The sequence below is a fragment of the Copadichromis virginalis genome, linkage group LG4 (genome assembly GCF_057382275.1).
Source record: "Copadichromis virginalis isolate Kocher_CV1m ecotype Utaka linkage group LG4, C_Virginalis_male_GT1.1, whole genome shotgun sequence".
NCBI classification, from domain to species: domain Eukaryota; kingdom Metazoa; phylum Chordata; class Actinopteri; order Cichliformes; family Cichlidae; genus Copadichromis; species Copadichromis virginalis.
Genome location: NC_140621.1, coordinates 7,762,876 through 7,783,539, shown reverse-complemented (window position 1 = coordinate 7,783,539; position 20,664 = coordinate 7,762,876).

Sequence of the window (20,664 nt, the reverse complement as noted above, 5' to 3'; positions counted from 1 at the left end):
ACTGACATTTTTATTTTATTATTTTTTTTATTTTTTTTATTTTTTATTTATTTTTTTCATTTTTTATTGTTTTTTAACTTTATTGCTATGTCTGGTTTTATTACTATGTGCATATTAGTATTGTACAGCACTTTGGTCTACCAGGTGTGTTTTTAAAGTGCTATATAAATAAATAAATGATGATGATGATGATGATGATGGCGTGTCAGGTTTGGGGGAAGCTGCACTCTGGGCCTTCTTCATCACGAGATCCTGGAAGCACTGATCAATGTAATGTTGGAGAGCCTCTAAACTCTCCCCGTTGTTCTCCAGGGTGTTGGAGATGATTTAGACAAATGTTGTTAGTTATAAGACAATTGATAAGTGTATTTGGTAATACTGAAGCTTAAAGGAATTTGTTCAAATGTAAACTACCATTCGCTTTAATTTTCCGCCAAAATCTCCGGCGTCTGACATCAGTTACAACATGAGTCGCTTACCTAGGTTTGAAAAACACTCTGCAAATCGCTATCTCTTTCTCTTGTGACGGTCTGCGGACCTCGTGTCAACAATGGCAAACATATTTACTTTAAATACAAAAGAACAGGTAGAGGCACAAATCCAGCCTTAGGGATTTACAAACTAGTGCATTCCTAGTGCCGGTCTCTAGTCTGGATGAATGATGGCTTCCATCAGATACAAATACAAACATGTTAATAGATAGATAATAGATAATAGATAATAGATAACTCTTTATTGTCATTGCACAGTCATACATAGTACAGTAGTACAATGAAATTGGAAAACTGTCCTACGTCGGCACTACATATAACACAACACGACACGATATGACACATCACAACGCAATAAACAACACAACACAGTATATTAACTTAGTATAAAAAAGAAGAATAAGTGTATGTGTATTGCACAGTGTTATTATTGCACATTAATTATTATTGCATCTTGTTATAAATATAAATATTATTATTGTTATTGTTTTAAACACTGTTACCTCCCCCCTAAAAAAGTCCAGGGAGGTAGCCAGTCAGGTCAGCTATTTGCATTGATCGGGGCTATTGCCCTGTTGTAAAAGCTGTCCTTGAGTCTATTTGTTCGGGACCTCAGCAGCCTGAACCTCCTGCCAGACGGCAGCAGCTTAAACACCCGGTGTCCTGGGTGTGTGCAGTCCTGTAGGATGCTGCGTGCCCTCTTGAGACAGCGAGTGCTGTACAGGTCCTTCAGGGAGGGAAGAGGATGTCCATTGATTTTTTGGGCCATATTGATGACCCTCTGGAGTGCCTTTCTGTGTCCTGTGGTGCAGCTGGAGAACCACACACTGATGCAATATGTCAGCACACTTTCAATGGAGCAGCGGTAGAAGACGGTCAGCAGCTCCTTCTTCGGGTCCATTTTTCTGAGGATTCTCAGAAAGTGGAGACGCTGTTGGGCCTTCTATAAGACCGCAGAGGTGTTAGAGCTCCATTGTAGGTCTGTGTCTATGTGCACACCCAGAAACTTGAAAATTGAGACCCTTTCCACGCACTGCCCGTTGATGCTGACAGGCTGCAGCTCGGACTTCCTCCTTCTGAAGTCAACTACCAGTTCTTTTGTCTTGGTGGTATTGAGGTCCAGGTTGTTATCTACACACCAATCTGACAGCCTCTGAACTTCAGCTCTGTACGCAGTCTCATCTCCCCCTGAGATGAGCCCCACCACGGTGGTATCATCTGCAAACTTGATGACTGTGTTGTCTGGGTGGGAACTAACACAGTCATGTGTGTACAGAGTGTACAGTAGGGGATTCAGTACACAGCCTTGTGGAGAGCCGGTGGTGGAAGGAAGTCCAATTTCCAGCAGTTTAACTATTAGTCTGTCCGGGAGTATTGTATTGAAAGCAGAGCTAAAGTCAACAAAGAGCAGCCTGGCGTAATGGCCCTGCACTTCCAGGTGAGAGATGGTGGTGTGGAGCGTTGTAGCAATGGCATCTTCAGTTGATCTGTTAGCTCTGTATGCGAACTGGAGCGGGTCGAGTGTGGGTGGCAAGCAGGACATGATGTGAAGTCGGACCAGTTTCTCGAAGCACTTCATTATAACAGGTGTTAGAGCAACTGGTCGGTAGTCGTTGAGGCTGGTAATGTTAGTATGCTTTGGCAGTGGGACAATTGTGGCTGACTTTAGGCACGGCGGGATGCAGGACTGGGACAGTGAACTGTTGAAGATCTTAGTGAAGACCCCAGCCAGCTGGTCTGCACACTCTTTTAGGACCTTTGCGGTTACCCCATCTGGTCCGGCGGCCTTCCTGGGGTTCACTGCCCTCAGTGTGCGCCTCACCTCATATTCCTGCACTATGAGGCTTGGGCTGCTGCTGCTGTCCAATGTTTTTGCTGCTGCTGCCTCTGGTGCCTTCACCTCAAAGCGTGCGAAGAAGTGGTTCAGCTCCTCCGCAAGCTCCGCGTTACCCTCAGTCAACGTGGTATTGCAAGGTTTGTAGTTGGTTAAGTGCTGAACTCCCTGCCATACCTGTCGTGAGTTGTTGGTGCTGAAGTGGTCTTTGATCCTTCTCTTGGCCTCTCTGATGCCTCTTTTCAACTCAGATCTGGCTGGACTGTACTGCATACCATCACCGGATCTAAAAGCGGTGTCACGTTGCTTCAGCAGGACCTGGACCTCTTTAGTCATCCAGGGTTTCTGGTTGGAATACACCCGGAGAAGTTTGTCCACAGTGACACTGTTGGCACAGAAGTTAATATATGAGAGCACTGATGTTGTGTGCTCTTCAAGGTCCTGATGTTTGAACACACTCCAGTCCGTGTTTTCAAAACAGTCCTGCAACTGATGTGATGCACCTTCTGGCCAGGTTTTCATAGTTTTTGTGACTGGGGGGGCTCTTCTCCTAATGGGAGTGTATGCAGGGATCAGCAGCATGGACATGTGGTCTGACAAACCTAGATGTGGTAGAGGGGTTGCTCTGTTGCCTTTTTGGATGTTGCTGTAGGCTTTATCCAATGCGTTTTCCCCCCTCGTTGCACATTTAATATGCTGTTCAAATCTGGGGAATACTGACCTTAAATCAGCATGGTTGAAGTCCCCAGCTATAATGTGCACTGCGTTTGGATGGGAGTTCTGCTGGTTGCTTATTGTCTTGTGCAGCTCCTCCATGGCCGAGTTAGCATTAGCATCGGGTGGTACATACACAGCCGTTACCATGACAACAGTAAACTCGCGAGGTATGTAGACGGGTCTGCACTTCACAGTCAAATATTCCAAATCCGGGGAACAATGGCTGTCTACAGTCTTTGTGTTTTTGCACCAGCTGTCATTGGTGTAGATGCATAAACCCCCTCCTTTGATCTTACCGGAGTGGCCGTTCCTGTCGTGATGGTGGACCGTGCGGCCTGCTAGCTCAATAGCCGAGTCCAGAATTGATGGCTGCAGCCAAGTCTCTGTGAGTAATATTATGCTGCTGTCCCGTACACACTTGTTGACTGCAATTTGTAATCTCAGTTCGTCGATTTTGTTGGTTATGGACCTGACGTTGGAGAGGAAAATACTCGGAAGCGGTGGCTTAAATGGCTTTTTCTTTAACCGAGCTAGTGGGCCCGCCCTGCAGCCACGCTTTTGCCTCCTTTGTTTACGTTTCCTCTTTGTCTTGCCGCTGGGAAGAACCAACCACGGAGACCCTGGAGCTCTTATTATGTCCTCCGGAATGCCATGAAAGTGGTGGTAGTCCGATGTAATGCTCCTTGCACAGCGTAATCCCAAACTCAGAAGGTCCTGACGACTGTAGGTGGACTCTACTCGATGTATAATAATAAAAAACACACACATCCACAGAGATACACGTAGAAAAAGTAAAAAACAAAACACCGAACGTGAGGAGCGGTGAGCCGCTGCGTCTGTGCGCGCCGCCATCTTGAAAATCTTTATTTGTTGATCAATACAAATACAAACATGATGATCCATCTACTGTGGTGACCTCCTGGGAAATAGGGAGAGCCACTGAAGTGCTTTTCAACATTCAACATCACAGAATTGTCCTGTTCATACTCATCTATCTATCTATCTATCTATACACACACACACACACACACACACACACACACACACACACACACACACACACACACACACACACACACATATATATGTATGTATGTATATGTATGTATATGTTGTGTGTGTTTCAGTGACAGCCAACTGGCTGAAGTACAGGCTGATAATGTCCTAATACAGCTGAATAACTTGGAAGTCTGGGGCTTGGAACAATGAATTATCCCAATCTGTGTAATTGATCAAACACTCAGACACGGTTTTCTTCACTAGATCCATATTTGAGGAGCAATGCACATGTTGCATTTAATCTGCATGTGCCAAACATATGTAACTATGCTGTTCTTGTTGCTAAAATGTCTTGGAAATTTACAGAAAATGTGTGTGTTGTCCTCTAGTACACACACATAACAAATCGATTCACAACTCAGCCCAGGTTCTGAAACATACTTTGTATGAAATGTTCTCAAGGTGTTATTGTTGCTTTTTTATGTGGTGTGGACCTGTACCAGTACCAAATAGACCTTAAGGGATCTTTTGACAGTGATAAATTAAATGTAAATTTGACAAAATTATTTCTTAAAAAGAGTCCTATAATCTCTCTTGCATTTGCAGACTACATGAGCTAGCCTCCCCCCCTCTCCACATCTTCTGGAGCTTCTCTCTCAGCTCTTGATATTTCTCAAGCTTCTATGCTCTAAGATACTATGTCCAGTTCGTTAGTCATCATCAGTTTGTCTGTCTATATCTGAAAGTCAGAGAAGATCTTAGCTCGGTCATTCTTAATCACCCGGGGGGGCGTATCGCATTACCTTGGGACTTTCAGGCCATACTTGACACAGATGTTCCTGTATACTATGCCAGCCACTTGGTTATGTTGTTCCATGTATGTTGTGCCTGCTAGCATCTTGCATCCTGCTGTTATGTGCTGGATTGTCTCGGGGCGTCTTTGCACAGCCTGCATCTCTTGTGCTCAGAACTCAAAGCTCCTGTGCTGCCATGATTACTGCTGCCTGAGGTATTCACTAAGCACACGGTCAGTTATGGACATTTTCCTGATGTACTCAAGGATGTTTGTTGCCTCATCCTGGAAGCAGACCAGACTTAAAATGTGGGAAAGTCTTTCTGCCGTGACCAGTTGGTGGTGAGGGAGGTGGTGTGTAAATACATACTGAGTAAAAGAGGTGAGAAAAGAAAAATGCTTAGTGCATCATGTGAAGCCCCCTTGCAGGCTAAGCTAGCATAACTAAATGTGTTTACAGTATATGGACATCATTGTATTTCTCATTGTCATTGATCATACAGCTCTTACTCGCTTTATAATCACATATTACTCACATATATTCAGATAGGGACTGACTACAGTGGCAAGTGTGGTACTACATGGCTGATGCGGGCCTCATCAGAAACACATGTTATGCAGAAAAAAACGAAGAACATCCTGTGCAGATATATTATTGAGTGCATATTTCCCATGCAAGGATAAATAGCATCATTTGTGACCATGCATGACAATGAGATTTTCTTATTGTCTTTGATTTCAGCTTCATCACCGGACTTTTTACAGATGTCATGCTTTGCAGAGTTTGCATGTGGACACTGCCAAACTCTTTTCCAAAGGGTTGGTATTTTTGATCAAATGATCAAAGTACACAATTGTATCTGTATAACATATGGCTATTGGACTTGTTTTTATCATGACATTCAAATAGTTTAACATCCATAGTTTTGTTGCCCACAGTACCCAGAATAGAAAAATGAGTTTGCTGTTGCAGTTTTTCTTATACCTATGTACTTATACTTGTACTTATGGTGGTGTGGAGTAAGTGTGTCATGTCTTTCAACTCTTTATTTACCTAAACTATGGAACTATCTTTCATTTAATAAAATCAGCAGTAACACATGTTCTAAGGTAACTTTCACTATAAATTACTACCAATCACAATGAAAGTCTTTAGAATTCAAGTCTGAAGGCATTTGGAAACTACCAACAAATTATTGTAATAGGATGTTTTCAAATACTTGGGCAGTTATGACAACTGATTATTTTAATCTTGATCAGGTGATCCTAAAAACCTTGTTTATTTATGCTGTAAAGGACCTAGGGTGGTGGCAGCTTCCCATGATGCACTCAGTGATTCTTCTTCACTCACTTTTTTTACTCACTATGTATTTATACACCACTTTGCATTTAATCATTAGTTATTATTACCATATGGTTCAATTGCAGTATGTATTTTTTGTATTGTCTTCCTCCTCCCACCCAAAACCAGTTGTGATGGATCACTACCTCTTCTTAACCTGGTTTTGCTGAAGGTTTCTTCATGTTAAAAAGTAGTTTTTCCTTTCCACTCTTGCCAAGTGCTTGTCTATAGGGGGTCATCTGATTGTTGGGATTTTCTCTGTATTTTTGTAGGGTCTTTACCTTACACTTTAAGGTACAGAGATGACTGTTGTTGTGATTTGGTGATTTGGTGCTGTATAAATAAAATTGAATCCAGAATCATGAAAACAGAGAGCTTTGAAAAAAGCTTTTATCTGTTGTAACCAAGGACTGGATTCAACACCAAAGCAAACAAAGAACAAAAATGAACCTAAATGCAAACTATGTAATGTAAAAAAAATAATAAGTAATGTAATAAAGTGTAAAACTTCTTGGTTCATTGTGGGTCTCAATCTGTGGTTGATGATGTGAGGAGCAAAATAACTCATCCACCTGGTCTGTTCATGCAAATCAAAGAAAGGAGACAATTTCCTGTCCAACAACTCAAATTAATAGATTTCACTTTGTTAGTATTTCATGAAGGGTTTCTTAATTTCTAATACATGTATGGTGTATTCATGTCATTTTGGCTCTCAAACGTTATATTCCATTCGATTGCCCATTCACGTTGTGAAGCATAAATAGGTAGCAGTTTTGGCAGTTAGAGGAATAGCTCAACATTTGCTTCGGAAAAATGTGTGACAAATTGGAATTCATATTAGCATATTATAATAGGTGTCTGAATCTGTAATCAGTACATTCTATTTAGTAGGATTTTATATGCCAAATTTCCTTACTGACACAGTAAATTCGTGCAGTATTTTCATTTCATTTTCATTCTTAATCTAAAAAAATAATTTGTTGATAAAGTGGGACTTGTTCCAATTCAAGTCAAATGAATAAAACAAATAGACAGATATAAAATACCTAATTTTCTTATGCAAGCAAAATTATTACTTAAATTAAGTACTTTTGAAGGCAATGACAGCTTCAAGCTTCATCATTCAAGCTTGGCACACTGTTCTTTTAGATGGCTCTTGTAGAAATTGCTCAACTAGGTTGCCTATGAAAGGTATTTTGAGGATTTTCCAGAGTTACTTTATTGGGTTCAGGACTTTTGCAGCTACCAAGCATGTTCTTGGTAGTGTGCCACCATTTTCTTGTATTTATTTATTTTTTGGCTCAGGATTGCTGGCAAGCTACACCCTTGACAGGTTGCCAGACAGACAACCATTGTCACTCACATTCACACCAAAGGGCAATTTAGAATTGCCAACTAACCTAACCCCACTAACTGCATGTCTTTGGACTATGGTAGGAAGCTGGAGTACCTGGACAGAACCCATGCAGACATGCAGAGAACATGCAAACTCACTCTCACACAAAAAGGCCCTGGCCTGATGGTGGAATTGAACTCTGGACCTTCTTGCTGTGCTAATCACTACACCACAGTGGTGCATGCAATTTCAATCAGGCAGAAGTAAAGCAATGAAATTGCTTATTTGTTATCTCAACAATGTTTGTTAGAAGCAGAAATCTGTAGGGCTATTTCATACTAGTTATTTTGATCTAGAATAACAGAGTAAACATAGCACATCACAGTCATTCTAGTGAACCACCCAGTGGTTATTGAATTCCCACTATAAAGACTCCAGTTGAGTGTTTTTACTGTCTCCTTTGTGTTTAAAACTGGATGTGGCAGATGGTCATATGCTGGATAAGTGACAAGGGACAGTGAGGACACTGCACACTGAAGGACACTGCACACTGATAAGCTAGTGACTTGTGAAATAACATGCTAAAATATATCATCCTTCTTGACTCAAAAGCCTTGATTGTATTTTATGGCTGCCAATCTGCTCTGAGTGACAAAAATGTAGTCAAATTGTGGGCTGGAGTCACCCATCCAAGCACTGAAATCATCTTATCTCTTGAGGCAGAGAAAGCTTTTGACCGAGTGGGAAGTTTTACTTGCTACACTCCATAAGTTTGGCTTTGGGGTTGGTTTAATTTCATGGATAAAGTTACTTTATTCCAACCAGGTGGCAGTTGGTGGAGGCACATGCGAGGGATGCCCGTTGTCCCCACTCCTCTTTGCGGTTGTTATAGAGCCCCTGGCCAAATATCTTTCTTTCAAATATCTTGGAGTGGAAGTGACACGTAAATTGCAAACACTTTAACAAAAAATTTTTCTCTTCTTTTAAAGAAATGTAAATCTGATTTTGACAGATGGAAAGACCTTCCTTTGTCTGTCGCTGGAAGGCTCAATATAATTGAAATGGTCGTGTCTTGATGCATGCTCAGTCATCCAGGTAAGTAAATCCCAAAAGGTTGATTCTGTTCATCTGGATGTAGCGTTTCAGTTGGAGAAACATTTCATCACTCATCCAAGTGACTTCTTCAGACTTATAAACACTGATGTACTGAGTACATTATAAACAGTACATTTGCACAATAACTGAAACTAGCTCACAATGGCCTGTGAGGTCAGTTTTTTTATCATTAATATTCAAACTGTCCTAACCATTGATCAACAAACTGATGAAAACACATTGATCAAAGACCACTGATCAGGGACCATAAGTACTATTCACAGAGCGTTGGGGAATGGTTACAATCACAGCATTGTAAGATGGGGAAAGATGTAAACTTAGGCCCCCCTCCTTGATTCAGAGGTGGTCTTTCCTTTTTTGTGTAAATTGCCTCCGTGACACCACGCTCAAACCAATGTTCTTCCCTGTCCAGGATGTGTACATAATCATCATTGAAAGAGTGTGTGCAAAAGGTGGACATGCTGTCTGTGCTGATTTTCTCTTTTATTGTAGTGAGACACAACTGACAGTTTATCTCTCTACTTTTGGCTCAGCACCCACTCATGCAGCTTTCCAGCTGCACTCCGACACTCCTCTCCCACACGCCGCTCCAGTTTTACTAAATCATAAAGGAAGAGAGCGATCTCATTAACAAAACACCACACACCTGTCCCACCAACCTCCCTGGAACTGCCCCTTGAGCTTGCTGCACCACCCTTCCCTGCAGCTGAGCCAGAGACCACACCTCCACCTCAGAGTGGTCACTGGTCCTTAGGTGTAAATAGACTTTGTAGTTCGGGTCTGACGAGTTAACTCTTCTGTGTTGTGCCATCTGCATAGCCAGAGGTCGTTTTGTTTCCCTGATGTATGAATCATGGCAATCCTCCCAGCACTTAAAATCATACACTATATTACTCTGTTTGTGTCAGGGTACCCGATCCTTGGGGTGGACCAAATTTTGTGCAGTGTGTTTTGGAGAGGCGCAGTGTTTAAAAAAAATGTGCCTCAAGTGTTCCAATTCTCCTGACACATACGAGATCACTAAGGATTTTCGCTTGATTTGATTTTCACTCAGATATTGTCCACATACCTGAACCAATGACTTGAACACGCATCTTTCTGCATGTAGTACTGACACTTGTACGTGAAAATGGTGTTTTTCTTCCAAAAGAAAACACACTTGGTCAGTGCCGAGAGTAGGTCTGTTGCTGAAGTTGGGGTCATCCTGTAATCCCTTATGAACTACCTCCACTGCTTCAGTGACTGGAACGCAAGTGAAGAGAGATGCAACATCACACAAGACCATTGTTTCATCTGCTTCCATAATGAAATCTCTCATCTTCTCAACAAAATCCAAGGTTTTCTGGATGTGGTGTTCAGAGCTGCCTACCAGATGGTTAAAGGTTCGAAGCCAGAAACTTTGAGATGTTATAGGTGACCGTGTTGATCATACAGACAATTGGTCTTAAAGGGACATCATGTGTATGCATCTTTGGTAAACCATGTTTACTCTTTGGATGCCTATTATCAATTATGGCACACAAAAGGCATTAAATTTTTGTTTAAAATGTTTTTAAGGGAAAATGTTTTCCCATTCTTTTAACTAAGTGACCTTTAATTTTTCAAACTCAAATTTCTTCAGATATCTGGAGATTTTCCTTCCTTTCCAAATTTACCAGATGGTGACAGACAATATTTGATCACTGTCACCACCAAAGAACAGACTAATTGCCACCCTGTATGGGTTAAGTAATGACACGATAATGATAATTAATGACATGATCTCTTGAGCAAAACAAAAGGTGGTGGGAAGCGGACATAGGTTCAGCAACTGGTGATGAATCATGGGAGGCCATTCTTAGAGGTATACCTGGATCCTCAATTTGTTCTTAAGAGCTTCCAGACATGTATTCTGATGCAGACCCTTCTTGCCTTCCGTGTAAGAACCTACCAGCAGATTACATACAGTGGGGCAAAAAAGTATTTAGTCAGCCACCGATTGTGCAAGTTCCCCCACTTAAAATGATGACAGAGGTCAGTAACTTGCACCAGAGGTACACTTCAACTGTGAGAGACAGAATGTGAAAAAAAAAATCCATGAATCCACATGGTAGGATTTGTAAAGAATTTATTCGTAAATTAGGGTGGAAAATAAGTATTTGGTCACCTCAAACAAGGAAAATCTCTGGCTCTCACAGACCTGTAACATCTTCTGTAAGAAGCTTTTCTGTCCCCCACTCGTTACCTGTATGAATGGCACCTGTTTGAACTCATCATCTGTATAAAAGACACCTGTCCACAGCCTTAAACAGTCAGACTCCAAACTCCGCCATGGCCAAGACCAAAGAGCTTTCGAAGGACACCAGGAAAAGTATTGTAGACCTGCACCAGACTGGGAAGAGTGAATCTACAATAGGCAAGCAGCTTGGTGTGAAAAAATCAACTGTGGGAGCAATCGTCAGAAAATGGAAGACATACAAGACCACTGATAATCTCCCTCGATCTGGGGCTCCACGCAAGATCTCATCCCGTGGGGTCAAAATGATAATGAGAACGGTGAGCAAAGATCCCAGAACCACACGGGGGGACCTGGTGAATGACCTGCAGAGAGCTGGGACCAAAGTAACAAAGGTCACCATCAGTAACACACTACAACGACAGGGAATAAGTAAGTAAGTAAGTAAGTAAGTAAACTTTATTTATTAAGCGCTTTTCGCAGACAGGCAATCACAAAGCGCTGTACACAAATATTAAAATATTAAAATAAACAATAAAATCAATAGACATTATATACAATGTAAAAGATCAAATGTAAATAATGTAAAAAATAAATAAATAAAATATGTAGATCAACAAAAGGCTTGTTTGAACAGAAGAGTTTTTAACTGTTTTTTAAAAGAATCCACAGAGTCAAGCAAACGTAATTGTAGTAAAATCCCGCAGTGCCAGACGTGTTCCGCTGCTGAAGCCAGTGCATGTCCAGGCCCGTCTGAAGTTTGCCAGAGAGCACATGGATGATACAGCAGAGGATTGGGAGAATGTCATGTGGTAAGATGAAACCAAAGTAGAACTTTTTGGTATAAACTCAACTCGTTGTGTTTGGAGGAAGAAGAATACTGAGTTGCATCCCAAGAACACCATACCTACTGTGAAGCATGGGGGTGGAAACATCATGCTATGGGGCTGTTTTTCTGCCAAGGGGACAGGACGACTGATCCGTGTTAAGGACAGAATGAATGGGACCATGTATCGTGAGATTTTGAGCCAAAACCTCCTTCCATCAGTGAGAACTTTGAAGATGAAACGAGGCTGGGTCTTCCAACATGACAATGATCCAAAACACACCGCCCGGGCAACAAAGGAGTGGCTCCGTAAGAAGCATTTGAAAGTCCTGGAGTGGCCTAGTCAGCTTTACTTTTTGGGCAGACGTTTTCATTGTATATAAAAAAATCTTTAGGAAGAAGTGCTATATGTGGGCTTTAGTAGATTTCTTTTTATTATTGTATTAATTAAATTAATTAATTCCTTAATTAATGTATTAATTAACTAACTAATTATTTAATTGATTAATTAATTATTTACTCATTTTATTTTATTTTTACTAGTATTATTGTTTAATCTCTGTATATCTATATTAGTGCTAAAATTATATTAACGCCATTAAGCCCCGGGTACGGATCGCCCTGTGCGTGGGGCTGCACGGCGCTAATGCGTTAACGAGCTAACCGCGCTAACGTGTTGATGCCGTCCAGCCCCACGCAATCCGCGCTATCCCGCTAACGTAGGTTTGCCTTATGGTGTTAACGTCATAACCGCGCACAACAGCACTAATACATATATATAGATATAGATATACTAAATGCCCAGGTACACTGGATCTGAAAAGGGGGCAGTGATCCCATCTTCTGCTCTAGCCATTCGCACACTGATAAAAATTCCAAAAAATCTTTTGTTCAAAGATGCTTGGGACTCCTGACCAGACCATTCAGGAAACAAACTTGAGGCTTCAGTTTTTCAAGGTGGTGATTGATGGACAGCACGGATGGAACAACGGCACTGATCGTGTTCTCATGTAATGTCAAATCCAAAAGGCTTCAAAATGTCTACCATCTCCTTCAACAGGTTCCACTCTCCTTGTGCCCAGGCATTTCAAGAACAACTTTAGATGTTAACATTGCGGAACTGCTTTTACTTGCCTCAGTGTTGAATTCCGTCTTGTGATTACAGCAGCAGGGATCACTTTCTGTTTAAAAAATTCAGCTTCAAACACATCTTTGAAGGGGAGATGCCACTTTGGTCTTTGACAACCCATCTCTCGCCACCAGCTGAAGTGTGTGCGCAAAACACTGCAGGTGCTGTTTTGTTGCCATTGCAGCACCTACTGTTTCCTGATCTTCCAAGGTTAAGTCGTGCCAGAGCTCTGGGTCATCAAGATGATCACCATCATCATCATTTTTGATGTAACTGTTCATCAAAAATTGTTCTGTATTTGCTGTCAGAAACGACTGTTTTTGTCAGAAACTATTACTGTCAGAAAGTGCCGAAAATGCTTGTTTTCCACAATAGACAGGGGCAGGTTGCAACCAATAATCAAGTCACTTAATAATGCATTTGTGATGGCTTTCTGCTGTAGATAGCCATACTGTACTGCCCAGCACAAATCTGCTAGAGTTAAGAAAACTGATATAATAAATTCCATTATAGCCATTAATGAATTGCATTTGACTTTAATTGTTTCTACTAACACTTAAATCCTCATAGTTTTCAGACAGTCAAAGTCACAGTTCTAATAAGCAATATTTCAGATCCCTGTTAAGAATTACTGACATTTGCAAATAAACAACAGCTAACTCAATAAGAGCACTCAAAGTATTATATGTGATTTATTGACATAAATGACAGAAGAAAAAGGCCATGTAATACAGGGCTGTTACACACTAAGATGGGCCAGTTTTTCAAGCCAAGAAATTTCACTGGGCCAGACATTGCATTTGGCCTGTCCAGATAAAAGCCATGCAAAAGTAAAACACTGCCATGCACTAATTGCAAATTAAAAACAGTGGGTTTTGAATTTTGACGTGATGGTAAAATAAATATTTGTTAGTCCAAGCGGGGTTGAATAATGGGAAAGAGATGGTGAGAAACTGTCTTTCAGGTTCAGAGCCCACTTCCTGAAATGATTTAAAATAGCATGACAAAAACATCACATATATTAAAGCCAAACAATATTATTGACATACCCGGGAGAACATTTGCTAATAAGATAATGTTAGCTAAGTCAGCTATCTCATTGTAGCAACAGAAAAGAACCACAGACTGTTCTTCAAATGTCTTACAAAGTTGGAGGTTGTTCCATCTCCATGTGTGATTCCCTTCTTGCATGTTTTACATATTGCATTTTGTTTTTTGTTGACTACCTCATAGTGGGCCTGATCTCTGATAACAACGAGACGGCCTACTTGAAGGAGATTAGGAATCTGGAGAACTGGTGCCAGAGGAACAACCTCCTTCTAAACGTCAGTAAGACAAAGGAGCTGATAGTGGACTTCGGCACTAAGCAGGAGAGGAACTGCCAGACCCCTGTCATCAACGAGTGCCCAGTGGAGAGAGTGGACAGCTTCAAATACCTCGGAGTTCACATCACGCAGGACCTGTCATGGTCCTGTCACATCAACACCGTGGTGAAAAAGGCCCGTCAGCGTCTCTACCACCTCAGACTCTTGAGAGACTTCCAACTGCCCTCCAAGGTGCTCAGGAACTTTTACTCGTGCACCATAGAGAGCATCCTGACGGGAAACATCTTATCCTGGTTCGGGAACAGCACCATGCAAGACAGACGAGCTCTACAGAGGGTTGTGCGGTCAGCTGAGCGCACCATCCGCTCCGAGCTCCCTGACCTGCACTCAATCTACAGCAGGCGGTGCTGGACCAAGGCCAGGAAGATCGTGAAGGACCTCAGCCATCCCAACAACAGACTGTTCTCTCTGTTGAGGTCAGGAAAGCGATTCCGCTCCCTGAAGACCAACACAGAGAGACTGAGGAGGAGCTTCTTCCCGCAGGCGATACGGTCTCTCAATCACACCACCACACAGTACTGACCCACACATATAGTTCTTACACACACACTGGACATTCTGGACATTGTTTTCACTTCATCACTTAAATCACTTTAAGCATATTTGCACTGCACAAGACATAATGTGGATTGCACAACACTGGTCACTACATTCTTCATTTCCAGTTAATACTTGTACAGCTGCTGTTATTGTGTATATATTTATTTATATTTCTTCATACATTCTTATATAGTTCTATATTGTGTATTTTGTTGTACAGTTATTTTATTTTCAACTTTAATTTATATATTGTATCTTATTCTTTCCCAGTTAAATTTACCCTTCATTCTAATTTGTGTTGTACAGTTATTTCATTTTTAACCTTAATTTATATTTTATCCCTTCCTAGTTAAATTTACCCTTTTTAATTTTTCATATTTATTTCCTATCTTATTCATAGCCTTTTCCTTTTTTGTTTTCTTTAGGTCACGAGCAGTTGTCCAAGCATTTCACTACATATCGTACTGTGTATGACTGTGTACGTGACAAATAAAATTTGAATTTGAATTTGAATTTATGTACCCCCCCCCCCCGCCGCCCTTACTGGCCAAAATTTTGTCTGAAACGTTTTTTTGTTGTTTTTTTAATCTAGTTTATTTGATTGGCTGTGCTACAGTCATTGCACACATACATACGGAGTGTGGTAAGAATGAATTAAATGAATTAATGGTACGCACTTTTTATATAATATATGTTTTAAATTTAATATTTGGGGTAAAATATCAAGTCTTTTCAAGTAAACAGGTTCATATCCAATTTAAGTCCCAAGTCATTGGTGTAAAAGTCCAAGTCAAGTCACAAGTCTTAGAACATTTTTTTCAAGTCTAAAGTCATAAAATTAATTTTTGTACAGTCCGGATTACAAGAAATGCCTTAAGGTGACTGCTGTTGTGATATGGCCCTGTATAATTAAAATTGAATTGAAATTAACCACACTACAGTTCATTATACCACCTCCTTCAAAGCAGTTTTTGGTTGGCACCCAAGTTTGATTACTAGGCTTACATCTGCTCAAGTGAACTGCAGCCAGGGTGGAAACAAACCAGACCGGAGTTTAAAGAAGTTCAACACCGCAGGTGTGAAAACAACCCTTTCAGATTCCTGTGGCCACTCACTGATGTACCTCTCCCCTGACTTCCTCTGTACATCCTGATGATTTGATACAAAATGTCAAATTTACATTAATCACTCCATCAGACCTGCTGGCACTGATGTTTAGTCCATTTCTTGTGTAATTTCTCACACCTAACCCCTTTCACCCTGTTTCCTTTCCTCAATAATGGCTTCTTGACAGCCAACCTTCCACTAAGACCATAGGGAGAGCAGGGGAAGAGGGCCACAGCTTGGATTCCATAGATCTAGACCTGTGGCATACAGTGAGTTAAACTGGCTCAAATCAGGTTATTTTTTGAGTTAATACATATCATGACTGCAGTTAATAGGGTGTTGAAAACTTTATTCTACTATGTAGCTTAATTTATAATTTTAACTTACTATAATTTTTCAAGATTGTATATTGCTCTTTAGAGGACCAAGTTGTCCATTTTGTGAATGGAGGTTTTCAAAGTGTGTACAAAATTACCTTTACACTCTTTATTTAACAATGCTATTCCATAGTGTATTTAAATGTTTGTGTGTGAAGTCATATTTGAAATAAAGTTCGAGGATTTTATATCAATACTGAATACCCTAATGATTTAATATGTTTTTACTGCTGAATTAAACATGAAGATTATAAAAAAGGTACCCTATTTGAAACACTGCTGACTGGTGCAGCTAAACTCAGGAATGTTTAAATAAGCTACATACAATCAGCTAAATATGTTGATTGCATGGTATTTTATATACTTCCTACAAATATAATATATTCACACATTTATGTGATTAATCGTAGATACTTTCTTTCTTAAATAGATAACTATCATATCTGATATCATATCTCACAGTACAATAATATTGAATGGGTTGCATTGTTGTATTTTGTCATGTTTCTCAGGTCTTTGTCTGAATTTCTACGAACATTATTACTAAGGATTGTCTTATTGCATTGGAGTCACACTGGGTTAAATATGTACACTTGGGTTTTAAGGGGTATTTATTATTTTCTTCTTTTTTGGGGGTTGTATGGAAGCCCCAAACGCAATTTCATTGTTCTTGACAATGACAATAAATAAATAAATACTAAATAAAAAAATACTACAGCATTATGCTTGACCTAGTTCCTCTACACTATTGTATATACCGGTACTTTAATTAATAACTTATACCATAGTAAGTAATTAGTTCGATATATTGACTATACAGCATATATTTTCTAAATATATCTTTATAAAACTAGAGGTATAAATGTAACTAACATTATTGGAAATTTAGTGTAAAGATTACAGCCACTGCCTGGCAACTTTCCTTCCATTATTCTACTGAAGCTCTTACGGCTTTTTATCGGATGTAAATTGCTGAATTAAATTTAGATGAGTGACATTAAGTCTAATGAAGTTAAAGACAAAGTCTGGATAACGAATTACTTTCAGCCACGGCACCTTTGGAATAAATTTGAACTTTGGACAGGTCATGTCAATTAGGTGACAGCTCAGACTTTTTTCTTTTTCTTTTTTGGGATCAGGTAACCTAAAAGAAAGCCGGAAGTGGTATTGTGTTATGAAACCGGCGCGTTTTTCATACTTCAATCCATATTGTCAGGCTGCAAATGTTCCTTGTTTACTGCATTTGCATCAAGCCTGGATGCACTGTGAAATTACAATGGATGCAGTTCTTTAAACTGAAACAAACCTGCAATGCAATGATAACCTTCAAGAGTTTGCTCAAGATGGAGAATAAGACAAGACCACGTAAAAGCACCAGGATCGATCTGCGCAACCGTCTTTTTCACAATTTATTACACAGAAAGCCAAAGGGAGAAGTACATAATACTGTATGAAACCAGTTTTGTTCTCATCTTAACATTCTAAAATGTGTCCAATGTTGTAATACCATTTTTTTCCCAGCTTAATATATTCTATTATATTATAGTCCTGCAACCCTAAACCCCTATATAAATTTATTATTTTCTATTAGGCAGGGTGATTTTATACGTTTAATCTAAGTCTATTGTACTAAGTCATCAAATGAAATAACTGATATAGCATATACGATATTTTTACATTCGCGGGATTTCTAAAAGTAAATGCTAGAAGACCCGTGAAACCGTTCCACTGGCCTTTATGAGGGTAAAAACAGGACATTTAGATGTGTATTTATTTAATTCTTTTTTGCGCAGACTAATCGGTTGTAATTAACCTATAACTATCACCAAATGAAATCAAAACATTAAAACATGATTAAGTCGACGCAGATATAATTTGACACGTACAGTTTGTAACGTTTCTGGGGAACGCGTAGTCGGCTCTATTTTCTTTTGATGTTACGTTTTCCAATATTTATATGCCCTGCTTCTTATAGCGCTTTCCTGCTCTACCTGAGCGCTCAAATCGTGTTCAATTAACCCATTCTGATTGATGGATACAGCGGAGAGCAACTTGGGGTTTGTTTCTAAGTTATGCAGACTGAAGCGGTTAGGAATCAAACCACAAATCTTCCGAGTAATAACTGACATGTTCTACCTTTTGGGTGCCAGCCACCCTTGTGGCAGGAACCACTCCCGTAGTTCAGGAGGTAGAACATCCCACGTACCTACCGTGTAAATTTCTTAAAATAAAATATATCAGTTTATGCTTGCTTTAGCCGTTAAATTCCATCTCTCACTTACTGTATGACATTTTATAACCTATACCGCTGATTTCGATTCATGGATTGCAGAAATATGGGGAAAATGAGACTGGGAATGTTTTAGTAATTTCACAGTGGCCCAGAGAAATAGGGTTAGCCTAGGAAACTAATGAAATGTATCAATGAATACGACACAACATTTTCTTTTTCTAAAATAAATGATGTATTAGCTTTATTTGTCTATAGACTGTATTTAGATTAAAAAGCGAAAATACATACATGACAAAATGCCCTGACGAAGACCAGAGGACGATTCAGGCTTGAAATAAAGTGTACTATCCTCATAGCGCTGTGTATTTGAAAGTGAAAATATTATTATTATTATTATTATTTTCAGAAACGACTTTTCAGTCTCTCTGTGAGTCTGTTGACTTCTATGTTATTGAGAATGGTTTTATTTTTTATTCACGATTCATTTTGAGTGAATTGCAGTCTGCTGATTTAACTCCATACCGGTTATAGTGGTAACATTGGGCCTCATCCGTGCGTGGCATCATCTAAGCAATTTTGAACACAACCATGGTGACACACAAGCACACGCAGACAGAGAGAGTGAGTTTCAAGGTGTGCGGTGGTCTTGAACTTGAAGTTGAACTCATTACAATATGTCTGTCTTTCTGGCTGTAACCCCCCAACCCACCCACCTTTCACGTTAAACTTGACCTTGACCTTCGGGGGCGGTCTGACATTTGACACCCCCACCAACAGCAGACCACACTGTGGGTTAGAGTCGTACTGTCTGGGTGGTTTGTTTGTGAAGTCTTGTCTGCAATAGGCCACGCTGCAAGGTTTGAATATTTTTGAACAGAAGACTTCAGCTATACAAAGCAATAGCGTCGATTTGAGCAGGTGATTCATCTGCATTTACGTCACCACTGAGCTGTTTATTTCCTTTCATTTCTAAAGGACTATGTCTACTGAAGCATTTTTAAGCTTTCTACTTTGTTGGGCAAAATACAAAATATTATTTTAATTTAAAAATAAACCCTCAACCTCGCAATCTACTGATTCCTCGTCAGAATAAATTGGAAATAAGTAAAATAAATGCCAAACTAACATGGGAGATTAATTTTCCTTATGTTGATAAAAAAAATTATTTTTAAATTATTTAGGAATAGAAATTTAAAAATATCCTATCAATAATGTTTACGGACTATATTGGTGATATTTCAGAATAACAATTATAGATATTATGCTTATCATGGACTTAATGTTAACTGTGTAAATTTATCATACTGGCGCCCCATTCACTTGTATTTTCAGACTTATTCATTTGCTTTAAAACAACACAAGGAAAATAAATGTTGCATATGAATATAACTGATGGCAATATTGTGAATATTTATTTATTTATTCATTGGCAGCTTCAAGATTTAAGATTGTATTTGTCACATACACAGAACTATTGCACAGCGAAATGTTTATATAACTGTCAATAACAATTAAAGATATTACAACAAAAATATAGAATTAAAACGAATATTTTCTTTCCTTGTTTTGATATTGTGATAGTATAGTCATATTGTGACGGCAAGTGAGGATTGGACAGGAGGTTTAGCCGGTCGTCTACTGGTTTCCCCAACCTGCATGTAGAAGTGTCTGTGAGCAAGTTGCAGCCATCCGAGTGTATGAACATTACTTTAAAAGTGTTCATGCATAGAAAAAAGCACTTGTGTGAATGCTTGATTGAGACCTTGAGTAAGAAAAACGCTTCAAGTGCTCACTTTTAGTATAAAAGCGCTATATAAATATTAAATATAATAGTGTTTATTCGAGTTCACCTGATAGTGAGCTGGAATAAACACCGTGATGGTTACATGTGTAAGAATATATTTTAGATACAAGTTTTACATTCAGCTTGTGTTGCTAATTTTGAATTCTAATACATTTCAAAACATTTAAATGATTGCACAGATTATTATATTTTATTTATTTAAAGTCCATTATAACGGCTTATTTCTTTATACTGTACAGATCCAGCCACTGTTCTATGACCACAAAGCTCAAACAAAGACTTGATCTGGACACGTATTTCCTCTTTATGTAGCTTGGTGAGAAGTAAACTTCCGCATTCTTCACATTGTACAGGCTGTTGGCTTTACACGTGATCCTAAAGTCTGTCACTGTAATGTTACTGAAAACAAAGTCTGATGTT